The sequence below is a fragment of the Pseudorca crassidens genome, chromosome 4 (assembly GCF_039906515.1).
Source record: "Pseudorca crassidens isolate mPseCra1 chromosome 4, mPseCra1.hap1, whole genome shotgun sequence".
Taxonomy (NCBI): Eukaryota; Metazoa; Chordata; class Mammalia; order Artiodactyla; family Delphinidae; genus Pseudorca; species Pseudorca crassidens.
The window spans coordinates 74,676,583-74,689,434 of NC_090299.1; the positions used below are offsets into that span (position 1 = coordinate 74,676,583).

The following is a 12,852-nucleotide window of genomic DNA, read 5'->3' on the forward strand; positions in this document are numbered from 1 at the left end:
ACAGGCAAAACCAATTCACATCATGCAAAATACTGTTTTCTTTTTCTACATAAGCATTGAAGACCTCAAGGTGGACTTGCTTCTCTTCAGCTATATAGCCTCATGGAATCCTTACTCCCAAGTTAAATCTTAGAAGAGGTTAGGAATCGTTTCATAGTTCAATTTTTGTCTAACCATAATTTCTTTCTTTGAAACTTAATCTTGTTTTCCATGTTACTTAGGCTTTGATGTTTTATTTGCTGCTCTTCCTGAAATTGTCTGTCATATATCAACTATATTGTCTTTCTAGTCTGCTGTCCCTTTTCTCTGAGGTTTTCAGAGAAAAGGAGAACTTAATTATATACATGAGTAAATACTGCTGCAAACAAAGTAAAGGATAGCCTTGAATGAGCTCCACCTCCGGGTATTCACATCCTGCATAATCCCCTCTCCTTGATTATGGGTGGGAACCATGGTATGCTTCTAATCAGTAGAATATGGCAAAGGTAAAGGAATATAATTTCTTTGATTTCATTCCATAAGATCGTAATTTCCATCTTGCCAGCATTCTCTCACACTTGCTGGCTTTGATAAAGCAAGCTGCCATGCTGTGAGGTCCCCCATGGAGAGAACTATGTGACAAGGAAAATGTAGTCAACAATCAGCTAGACGCTGAGATCCTCAGTCAAATAGCTCCAAAAGAACTGAATTCTGCCAACTACCATGTAAATAAACTTAGAAGGGGATCCTTCAGATGTACTCTGTTGTACCTTCAGATTCAACCCCAGCTCTAGCTGACACTTTAATTGCAACCTTGTTGGAGACTCTGAAGCAGATGGCCCAGCTAAGCAATGCCTGGATCCTTGACCCATAAAAACTCTGAGATAATAAATATGTTATTTTAAGTCACCAAGTTTGTGGTGATTTGTTATGCAACAATGGATAACTAATACAAGCATCATCTTATTTCTCCTCTTCACCCTATTCTTTGGGCAAAGTTTTGGTTTTTTATTCACACTGGTCTTTTACTGGTCTCTCTATCCACAAAATCTTCTGATCTCCATTCTTTCTATATGTCTTAAAACAATTAAGTCACCATCAGCAGGAGTTCTGCACTTGGTAATGGCAGACTAGATAATTTGGATCAAGCCTCTTACTGAGAACAGCTAGTAAAACTGGACAAAATAGATGAGAATTAATTTGAAGGCACTGAAGAATCAACAAAGCAGTGAAGAGAATTATGGTAAGAAAATCCTGGATGAGAAGTAGACCCAGAGAAAGAAGCTCTATGTTTGGGTCCATTCCCCTTCAATCAACTACCAATTCTGAAAGAGGCCAAGAGGCTGAGAAATTGAATAAAGGTGCACAGATTCGAGCATAGTGACCAAAGACAGAAATCAATAAGAAAATGATAACTAGGAGATCATCATATATTTGGAATTTAAAAAAAATTCTAAATGACCAAAGCGTCAAAGAAGAAATCACAATGGAAATTTAAAAGCATTAGGAATTGAATGATCATAAAGCCACGTATCAAAAATACGTGGGTTGCAACGAGAGCAGTTCATGAAAGGAATTTTACACCCTGAATTTAACATATTAGAAAATGGAGAAGGCTTACAAATTAATATATAAGCATCCAACCTAAAAAGCTGGGAAAGAACATCAAAATAAACCAAAGGTAGAAGGAAGGAAATAATAAAGATGAAAACAGAAATTAATGAAATAAGAATTGAATATATAATAGAGTGGGTTAACAAGGCCAAAAATTGGGTCTTAGAAGAAGACTAATAAAATAAACACTTGCCAAGACTGATAAAGAAAAAAAGTGAGAAGACATCACCAGTATTAAAAATGAAAAAGGGGAACTTCTGACAGATAATACAAATATTTAAAAAGAGAAGCCTCTCTATTGTGTTTTGCTCATATTTTTTTCTACTTTAAGGTGGAAGCTTAGATCAAACTATAAACCTTTTTTTTTCTTTTCAAGCACACATAGAATTTTATTTTTAGAGTCTTTTTTTTAATTAAAATTTTTTTAACATCTTTATTGGAGTTCTTTTCTAATTATAACCACTTAAAGCTACAAATATTCCTTTAACAAATTATTTAGCTGCATCCTACAAGTTTTGGTATGCTGTATTTTTACTATTATTCAGTTAAAAATATTTCTAATCTTATGATTTTTTGCTGACCTTTTTATTTGGAAGGATACTGCTTAATTTTCAAATATTTTGGACTTTTCTAGGTATCTTATTAATAATTTCTAAGTTACTTCTGCATGGTCGGAAAACATACTTTAAGGTTTTGATTTTTTGAAATACATTTACTTGTTTTATGACCCAGCATATGGCATATCTTAGTGAATGTTCTACATAGTGTGAAAAGAATGTGTATTTTGCCACTGATGGGCTTTTTTCTCCACAAATCAATAGATTGTTGACAGATTTGTTCAGATCTTCTACTCTGCGATTTCTGTATCTAGTTGTTCTATCAATTACTAGGAGGAGGGGTGTTAAAATCTCTAGTTATGATTGTGGATTTGTCTACTTCTCCATCAGTTTTTGCTTTATGTGTTTGAAGCTTGATTATGCAAATCCTCAGCTATATTTATGATATTTTCCTGATGAATTTCTCCTATCATTATAAAATGTTCCTTTTTATTTCTAGTAGTAATCCTCATCTTGATGTCTATTTTGTTTGTTACTAATATAGTTTATACCCCTTATTCCTAAGTACTGTTTAAATAACATGTCTTTTTCAATCCTTTTACTTTAACCCATCTGTTTCTTTGTATTTAAAGTGTGTCTCTTTTAGCAATATGTAGCTATGTATTGCTTTTTAAACTATTCTGATAATCTCTACTTTTTAATTTAAGTGTTTACTCCATTTACACTTACTGTAATTGTCTTTTTAATTTTTATAGGAGTATAGTTGCTTTACAGTTTTGTGTTAGTTTCTGCTGTACAGCAAATTAATATAATTGTTAATATTAGATGTAGAGCTACTATTTTCCTGTTTTTAATTAGTATTGTTTGCTTTATTGTTCCTCTGTTCCTTTTTTGCCTTCTTCCGGTTAATTAAATATTTTCTAGAATTATGTTCTTTGCAACTGGCCTTTTAGGTATACATTTTTGCATTATTGCTTTAATAATTGTTCTAGAAATTATAATGGTATCTTTAACATATTACAGTTAATATTGTAGTATTTTACATAAAATATGGGAACCTCACTTATTTCCATTTACCACTAACCCATCCTTTGCCTTACTGCTGTTATATATATTAACATTTACAATATATTTGAACCCCTAAAATACAATGTTACAATTTCTACCCTCAACAATTATAATGTCTTTTAAGAAAACTGAGAATAAATATATTTAGTTTTTAGAATTTACCCACATATTTATCATTTAAGGTGCTCTTCACACTTACTTTTAGATCAAGTTTTCCACCTGATGTAATTTCCTTTCAGTCTAAAGAAACTTCTTTGCATTTCTTACCCTTCAGGTCTGTGGAACCTAATTCTCTTAGTTTTCATATTTCTGAAAATGTCTATTTTTTCCCAGTTTTTTTGACGGATAGTTTAGCTGGATATAGAATTTTGGTTTGAAAGTTTTCCCTCCAGGATTTAAAGCATTTTAAAAAGCCTTCTGGCCTCCAATGTTTCTGATGAAAAGTCAGCTGTCAATCATATTGCTGTTCTCCTGTATATACAAAACATACACACCTTTACATTATGTCTTTTCTCTGGATGTTTTCAAAATTTTATCTTTTGATTTCAGAAGTGTGTCTCTGTGCTTGGTGTGGTTTTATTTGTATTTACCCTCTTTGGAGTTCCCAGAACTTCTTAGATTGTTAAGTTTATGTCTTCCCTCAAACTCTGGACAATTTTATCCATCATCTTTTTAATTTTTTCCTGCCCCCCCACCCCATCCTTCCTCTCCTTCTAGGATTTTTTTTTTTTTTTTCTGGTATGCAGGCTTCTCATTGTTGTGGCCTCAGCAGCCATGCCTTATGGGCCTAGCTGCTCCGCGGCATGTGGGATCTTCCCAGACCAGGGAACGAACCCGTGTCCCCTACATCGGCAGGCAGACTCTCAACAACTGCGCCACCAGGGAAGCCTCCCTTCTAGGATTTTTGACAGGATGTTACATGTATGTTAACCATATATTACAGTTAGATGTATGTTAACCAATTTAACAATGTCCCTTCAGTTCACTGAATCTCTATTCACTTTTAATATTTTTCTCTCTGTTCTTAACAGACACTTTCTATTGATGAATCCAAGTTCCCTGACTCTTCTGCCATCAGCAATCTGCTGTAAAGCCCATTCAGTGAATTTTTTATTTCAGTTGTTGATCTTTTCAGTTCAAGAATTTCCATTTGGAGAGACGAGGGGAAGATGGCGGAAGAGTAAGACACGGAGATCACCTTCCTCCCCACAGATACACCAGAAATACATCTACACGTGGAACAACTCCTACAGAACACCCACTGAACGCTGGCAGAAGATCTCAGACCTCCCAAAAGGCAAGAAAGTCCCCACGTACCTGGGTAGGGCAAAAGAAAAAAGAATAAACAGAGACAAAAGGATAGGGACGGGACCTGCACCAGTGGGAGGGAGCTGTGAAGGAGGAAAGGTTTCCACACACTAGGAAGCCCTTTCATGGTTGGAGACTGCTGGTGGCGGAGGGGGAAAGCTTCAGCGCCGTGGAGGAGAGCGCAGCCACAGGGGTGCGGAGGGAAAAGCGGAGAGATTCCCGCACAGAGGGTCAGGGCCGACAGGCACTCACCAGCCTGAGAGGCTTGTGTGCTCCCCCACCGGGGTAGGTGGAGCTGGGAGCTGAGGCTTGGGCTTTGGTCAGAGCGCAGGGAGAGGACTGGGGTTGAACACAGCCTGCAGGGGGTTAGTGCACCACAGCTAGCCAGGAGGGAGTCCGGGAAAAAGTCTGGACCTGCTGAAAAGGCAAGAGACTTTTTCTTCCCTCTGTTTCCTGGTGCACAAGGAGAGGGGATTAAGAGCACTGCGTAAAGGAGCTCCAGAGATGGGCGCGAGCCGTGGCTAAAAGTGCGGACCCCAGAGACGGGCATGAGACGCAAAGGCTGCTGCTGCTGCCGCCACCAAGAAGCCTGTGTGCGAGCACAGGTCACTATCCACAGCCCTCTTCCAGGGAACCTGTGCACCCGGCCACTGCCAGGGTCCCGGGATCCAGAGACAAGTTCCCCGGGAAAATGCACAGCACACTGCAGGCTGGTGCAATGTCACGCTGGCCTCTGCCGCGGCAGGCTCGCCCAGCACTCCGTACCCCTCCCTCCCCCTGGCCTGAGTGAGCCAGAGCCCCCGAATCAACGGCTCCTTTAACCCCATCCTGTCTCAGCGAAGAACAGACGCCCTCCAGCGACCTACACACAGAGGCGGGGCCAAATCCAAAGCTGAGCCCCTGGGAGCCATGAGAACAAAGAAGAGAAAGGGAAATCTCTCCCAGCAGCCTCAGAAGCAGCGGATTAAAGCTCCACAATCAACTTGATGTACCCTGTATCTGTGGAATACATGAATAGACAACGAATCATCCCAAATTGAGGAGGTGGACTCTGAGAGCAAGATTTATGATTTTTTCCCCTTTTCCTCTTTTTGTGAGTGTATATGTGTATGCTTCTGTGTGAGATTTTGTCTGTATAGCTTTGCTTCCACCATTTGTCCTAGGGTTCTATCTGTCCGTTTTTTTTTTTCTTCTGTTAAAAAAAATTTTTTTCCTTAATAATTATTTTTTATTCCAATGACTTTATTTTATTTTATCTTACTTTATTTTATCTTCTTTCCTTCTTTCTTTCTTTCCTTCCCTCCTTCCTTCCTTCCTCCCTCCCTCCCTTCTTCATTCCTTCCTCCCTCCCTTCTTCCTTCCTTCCTTCCTTTCTTTCTTTCTACTTTTTCTCCCTTTTATTCTGAGCCGTGTGCATGAAAGGCTCTTGGTGCTGCAGCCAGGAGTCAGTGCTCTGCCTCTAACGTGGGAGAGACAACTTCAGGACACTGGCCACAAGAGACCTCCCAGCTCCACGTAATATCAAACAGCGAAAATCTCCCAGAGATCTCCATCTCAACACCAACACCCAGCTTCACTCAACGACCAGCAAGCTACGGTGCTGGACACCCTATGCCAAACAACTAGCAAGACAGGAACACAAGCACACCCATTAGCAGAGAGGCTGACTAAAATCATAATAAGGCCACAGACACCCCAAAACACACCATCAGACGTGGACCTGCCCACCAGAAAGACAAGATCCAGCCTCCAGAACACAGGCACCAGTCCCCTCCACCAGGAAGCCTACACAACCCACTGAACCAACCTTAGCCACTGGGGACAGAAACCAAAAACAATGGGAACTACAAACCTGCAGCCTGCAAAAAGGAGACCCCAAACACAGTAAGATAAGCAAAATGAGAAGACACAGAAACACACAGCAGATGAAGGAGCAAGATAAAAACCCACCAGACCTAACAAATGAAGAGGAAATAGGCAGTCTACCTGAAAAAGAATTCAGAATAATGATAGTAAAGATGATCCAAAATCTTGGAAATAGAATAGACAAAATGCAAGAAATATTTAACAAGGACTTAGAAGAACTAAAGAAGAAACAAGCAACAATGAACAACAAAATAAATGAAATTAAAAATACTCTAGATGGGATCAATAGCAGAATAACTGAGGAGGAAGAACGCGTAAGTGACCTGGAAGATAAAATAGTGGAAATAACTATTGCAGAGCAGAATAAAGAAAAAAGAATGAAAAGAACTGAGGACACTCTCAGAGACCTCTGGGACAACATTAATTGCACAAACATTTGAATTATAGGGGTTCCAGAAGAAGAAGAGCAAAAGAAAGGGACTGAGAAAATATTTGAAGAGATTATAGTTGAAAACTTCCCTAATATGGGAACGGAAATAGTTAATCAACTCCAGAAAGCACAGAGAGTCCCATACAGGATAAATCCAAGGAGAAACACGCCAAGACACATATTAATCAAACTGTCAAAAATTAAATACAAAGAAAACATATTAAAAGCAGCAAGGGAAAAACAACAAATAACACAAAAGGGAATCCCCATAAGGTTAAAAGCTGATCTTTCAGCAGAAACTCCACTGCCAGAAGGGACTGGCAGGACATATTTAAAGTGATGAAGGAGAAAAACCTGCAACCAAGATTACTCTACCCAGCAAGGATCTCATTCAGATTTGATGGAGAAATTGAAACCTTTACAGACAAGCAAAAGCTGAGAGAGTTCAGCACCACCAAACCAGCTTTACAACAAATGCTAAAGGAACTTCCCTAGGCAAGAAACACAAGAGAAGGGAAAGACCTACAACGACGAACCCAAAACAATTAAGAAAATGGGAATAGGAACATACATATCGATAATTACCTTAAATGTAAATGGACTAAATGCTCCCACCAAAAGACACAGATTGGCTGAATGGATACAAAAACAAGACCCATATATATGCTGTCTACAAGAGACCCACTTCAGACCTAGGGACACATACAGACTGAAAGTAAGCGGATGGAAAAAGATATTCCATGCAAATGGAAACCAAAAGAAAGCTGGAGTAGCAATTCTCATATCAGACAAAATAGACTTTAAAATAGAGACTATTACAAGAGACAAACAAAGACACTACATAATGATCAAGGGATCGATCCAAGAAGATATAACAATTGTAAATATTTATGCACCCAACATAGGAGCACCTCAATACATAAGGCAAATACTAACAGCCATAAAAGGGGAAATCGACAATAACACATTAATAGTAGGGGACTTTAACACCCCACTCTCACCCATGGACAGATCATCCAAAATGAAAATAAATAAGGAAACACAAGCTTTAAATGATACATTAAACAAGATGGACTTAATTGATATTTATAGGACATTCCATCCAAAAACAACAGAATACACATTTTTCTCAAGTGCTCATGGAACATTCTCCAGGATAGATCATATCTTGGGTTACAAATCAATCCTTGGTAAATTTAAGAAAATTGAAATTGTATCAACTATCTTTTCTGACCACAACACTATGAGACTAGATATCAATTACAGGAAAAGATCTGTAAAAAATACAAACACATGGAGGCTAAACAATACACTACTTAATAACGAAGTGATCACTGAAGAAATCTAAGAGGAAATCAAAAAATACCTAGAAACAAATAACAATGGAGACATGACGACCCAAAACCTATGGGATGCAGTAAAAGCAGTTCTAAGAGGGAAGTTTATAGCAATACAATCCTACCTTAAGAAACAGGAAACATCTCAAATAAACAACCTAACCTTGCACCTAAAGCAATTAGAGAAAGAAGAACAAAAAAACTCAAAGTTAGCAGAAGGAAAGAAATCATAAAGATCAGATCAGAAATAAATGAAAAAGAAATGAAGGAAACGATAGCAAAGATCAATAAAACTAAAAGCTGGTTCTTTGAGAAGATAAACAAAATTGATAAACCATTAGCCACACGCATCAAGAAAAAAAGGGAGAAGACTCAAATCAATAGAATTAGAAATGAAAAAGGAGAAGTAACAACTGACACTGCAGAAATACAAAAGATCATGAGAGATTACTACAAGCAGCTCTATGCCAATAAAATGGACAACGTGGAAGAAATGGACAAATTCTTAGAAATGCACAACCTGCCAAGACTGAATCAGGAAGAAATAGAAAATATGAACAGACCAATCACAAGCACTGAAATTGAAACTGTGATTAAAAATCTTCCAACAAACAAAAGCCCAGGGCCAGACGGCTTCACAGGTGAATTCTATCAAACATTTAGAGAAGAGCTAACACCTATCCTTCTCAAACTCTTCTAAAATTTAGCAGAGAGAAGAACACTCCCCAATTCATTCTACAAGGCCACCATCACCCTGATACCAAAACCAGACAAGGATGTCACAAAGAAAGGAAACTACAGGCCAATATCACTGATGAACACAGATGCAAAAATCCTCAACAAAATACTAGCAAAGAGAATCCAACAGCACATTAAAAGGATCATACACCATGATAAAGTGGGATTTATTCCAGGAATGCAAGGATTCTTCAATATACGCAAATCAATCAACGTGATACACCATATTAACAAATTGAAGGAGAAAAACCATATGATCATCTCAAGAGATGCTGAGAAATCTTTCGACAAAATTCAACACCCATTTATAATAAAAACCCTGCAGAAAGTAGGCACAGAGGGAACTTTCCTCAACATAATAAAGGCCATATATGACAAACCTACAGCCAACATCATCCTCAATGGTGAAAAACTGAAAGCATTTCCACTAAGATCAGGAACAAGACAAGGTTGCCCACTCTCACCACTCTTATTCAACATAGTTTTGGAAGTTTTAGCCACAGCAATCAGAGAAGAAAAGGAAGTAAAAGGAATCCAAATAGGAAAAGAAGAAATAAAGCTGTCACTGTTTGCAGGTGACATGATACTATACGTAGAGAATCCTAAAGATGCTACCAAAAAACTACTAGAGCTAATCAATGAATTTGGTAAAGTAGCAGGTTACAAAATTAACGCGCAGTAATCTCTGGCATTCCTATACACTAATGATGAAAAATCTGAAAGTGAAATCAAGAAAACACTCCCATTTACCACTGCAACAAAAAGAATAAAATATCTAGGAATAAACCTACCTAAGGAGACAAAAGACCTGTATGCAGAAAATTATAAGACACTGATGAAAGAAATTAAAGATGATACAAATAGATGGAGAGATATACCATGTTCTTGGATTGGAAGAATCAACATTGTGAAAATGACTCTACTACCCAAAGCAATCTACAGGTTCAATGCAATCCCTATCAAACTACCACTGGCATTTTTCACAGAACTAGAACAAAAAATTTCACAATTTGTATGGAAACACAAAAGACCCCGAATAGCCAAAGCAATCTTGAGAACGAAAAACGGAGCTGGAGGAATCAGGCTCCCTGACTTCAGACTATACTACAAAGCTACAGTAATCAAGACAGTATGGTACTGGCACAAAACAGAAAGATAGGTCAATGGAACAGGATAGAAAGCCCAGAGATAAACCCACGCACATATGGTCACCTTATCTTTGATAAAGGAGGCAGGAATGTACAGTGGAGAAAGGACAGCCTCTTCAATAAGTGGTGCTGGGAAAACTGGACAGCTACATGTAAAAGTATGATATTAGATCAATCCCTGACACCATACACAAAAATGAGCCCAAAATGGATTTAAGACCTAAATGTAAGGCCAGAAACTATCAAACTCTTAGAGGAAAACATAGGCAGAACACTCTATGACATAAATCACAGCAAGATCCTTTTTGACCCACCTCCTAGAGAAATGGAAATAAAAACAAAAATAAACAAATGGGACCTAATGAAACTTCAAAGCTTTTGCACAGCAAAGGAATCCATAAACAAGACCAAAAGACAACCCTCAGAATGGGAGAAAATATTTGCAGATGAAGCAACTGACAAATCTCCAAACTTTATAAGCAGGTCATGCAGCTCAATATCACAAAAACAAACAACCCAATCCAAAAATGGGCAGAAGACCTAAATAGACATTTCTCCAAAGAAGATATACAGACTGCCAACAAACACATGAAAGAATGCTCAACATCATTAATCATTAGAGAAATGCAAATCAAAACTACAATGAGATACCATCTCACACCAGTCAGAATGGCCATCATCAAAAAATCTAGAAACAATAAATGCTGGAGAGGGCGTGGAGAAAAGGGAACACTCTTGCACTGCTGGTGGGAATGTGAATTGGTACAGCCACTATGGAAAACAGTATGGAGGTTCCTTAAAAAACCGCAAATAAAACTACCATATGACCCAGCAATCCCACTACTGGGAATATATCCTGAGAAAACCATAGTTCAAAAAGAGTCATGTACCAAAATGTTCATTGCAGCTCTATTTACAATAGCCCGGAGATGGAAACAACCTAAGTGCCCATCATCGGATGAATGGATAAAGAAGATGTCGCACATATATACAATGGAATATTACTCAGCCATAAAAAGAAACGAAATTGAGTTATTTGTAGTGAGGTGGATGGACCTAGAGTCTGTCATACAGAGTGAAGTAAGTCATAAAGAGAAAGACAAATAGCGTATGCTAGCACATATATATGGAATATAGGGGAAAAAGTGTCATGAAGAACCTAGGGGTAATACAGGAATAAAGACACAGACCTACTAGAGACATAGGGACTAGAGACATACATAGGGACATATATACACTACCAAACGTAAAATAGATAGCTAGTGGGAAGCAGCCACATAGCACAGGGAGATCAGCTCGGTGGTTTGTGACCACCTAGAGGGGTGGGATAGGGAGGGTGGGAGGGAGGGAGACGCAAGAGGGAAGTGATATGGGAACATATGTATATGTATAACTGATTCACTTTGTTATAAAGCAGAAACTAACACACCATTGTAAAGCAATTATACTCCAATAAAGATGTAAAAAGAAAAAAGAATTTCCATTTGTTTTATTACTGTTTCTATTTCTCTGTTATGATTCTCCAACTGTTAATTCATTTTCCTTTAAATCCTTGAATATAATAGCTGCTTTAAATTCTTCATTTGCTAATATCAGCATCTGGATAGTGTCAGGATTTGTTTCCATTGGTTGCTTTGCTTTTGAATACGAGTCACATTTTGAATATGGCTTTTCAATCTTTTTCTTTTTGCTTATATAATTTTTATTGCATACTATACATTCAGGACGATAAATCATAGAAATTTATGATTTTATGTTCCTCTAAAGTATGTTGATTTTCATACTTGAAGGCAGTTAACTTCGTTGGACTCAAACATCAAACTACCTCAGTTGAAATGGGCAACAGCCAAAACCTCAGATCAGTTCAGTTCTTTGACCTTCTAATGGCTGCTTTTTGCCAGGCACCTTGGGACCTCCTATATATATATGGAGTCTGGCTGACAAATAAGGATTTGTGTGGATTTTATAAGCAGAATTTAAGGATCATCCCTTCTGTGTTAATTTCCTTTCTGAGACTTCCTCACGATTCTCCCACCACTCTACCAGCCCAGGACTTTGCCCTCCAACATCTCTATTAAAATGGCAGTTTTCTGCCACCCCATGCCATATGATTGTAAAACGCTCTCAACTATATCTAATCTTCTTTTAAACTATTGTGATAATTTTAAAATATATTCACAAATTCTTTCATGCACCTTTTTGAGAGTTGAAGCTTAACCCACTTCCATTGAGTATAAGCTGAACCTGCTGTCTCACTTCTAATAAACTGAAAATATGATAGAAGTGACACTACGTGATTTCTAAGACCGAGCCACAAAAGGCACTGCTGCTGCTTTTCCCTCTCAGTCTCTCTCATCACTTGCTCTGGGGGGAAACCAGTTGCCGTGTTTTGAGGACACTCAATCAGCCTGTGTTAGTCTGCTTGGGATGCCATAACAGAATATCACAGACCAGGTGACTTAAATAGAAATTTATTTTCTCACAATTCTGGAGGCTGGAATTCTAAGATCAAGGTGCCAGCAGGGTTTCTACTGGTGAGAACTCTTCTCCTAGTTTGCAGGAGGCCACCTTCTTGTTGTGTGCTCACATAGCCTTTCCTCTGTGTGTGTGCAAAGAGAGAGAGCATGCTCTAGTGTCTCTTCCTCTTCTTATAAGGACACTGATCCTATCAGCAACATTTTGTAGTTTTCAGTGTACAAGTCTCTTGCCTTCCTGTTTATGTTTATTCCTGAGTATTTTATTTTTTGATGCAATTATACATGGAATTGTTTTCTTAATTTCCTTTCTTATTATTCATTGTAGTGTAT

General features: G+C 38.1%; 1 protein-coding gene across 1 annotated transcript in view; it reads right to left on the minus strand.

The window, feature by feature from the left end:
* The window catches only part of PDCL2 (phosducin like 2), a 48,746-nt gene that overhangs the window by 33,271 nt on the left and 2,623 nt on the right, over positions 1–12,852 (minus strand). The gene's annotated exons all lie outside the window — the stretch shown is intronic.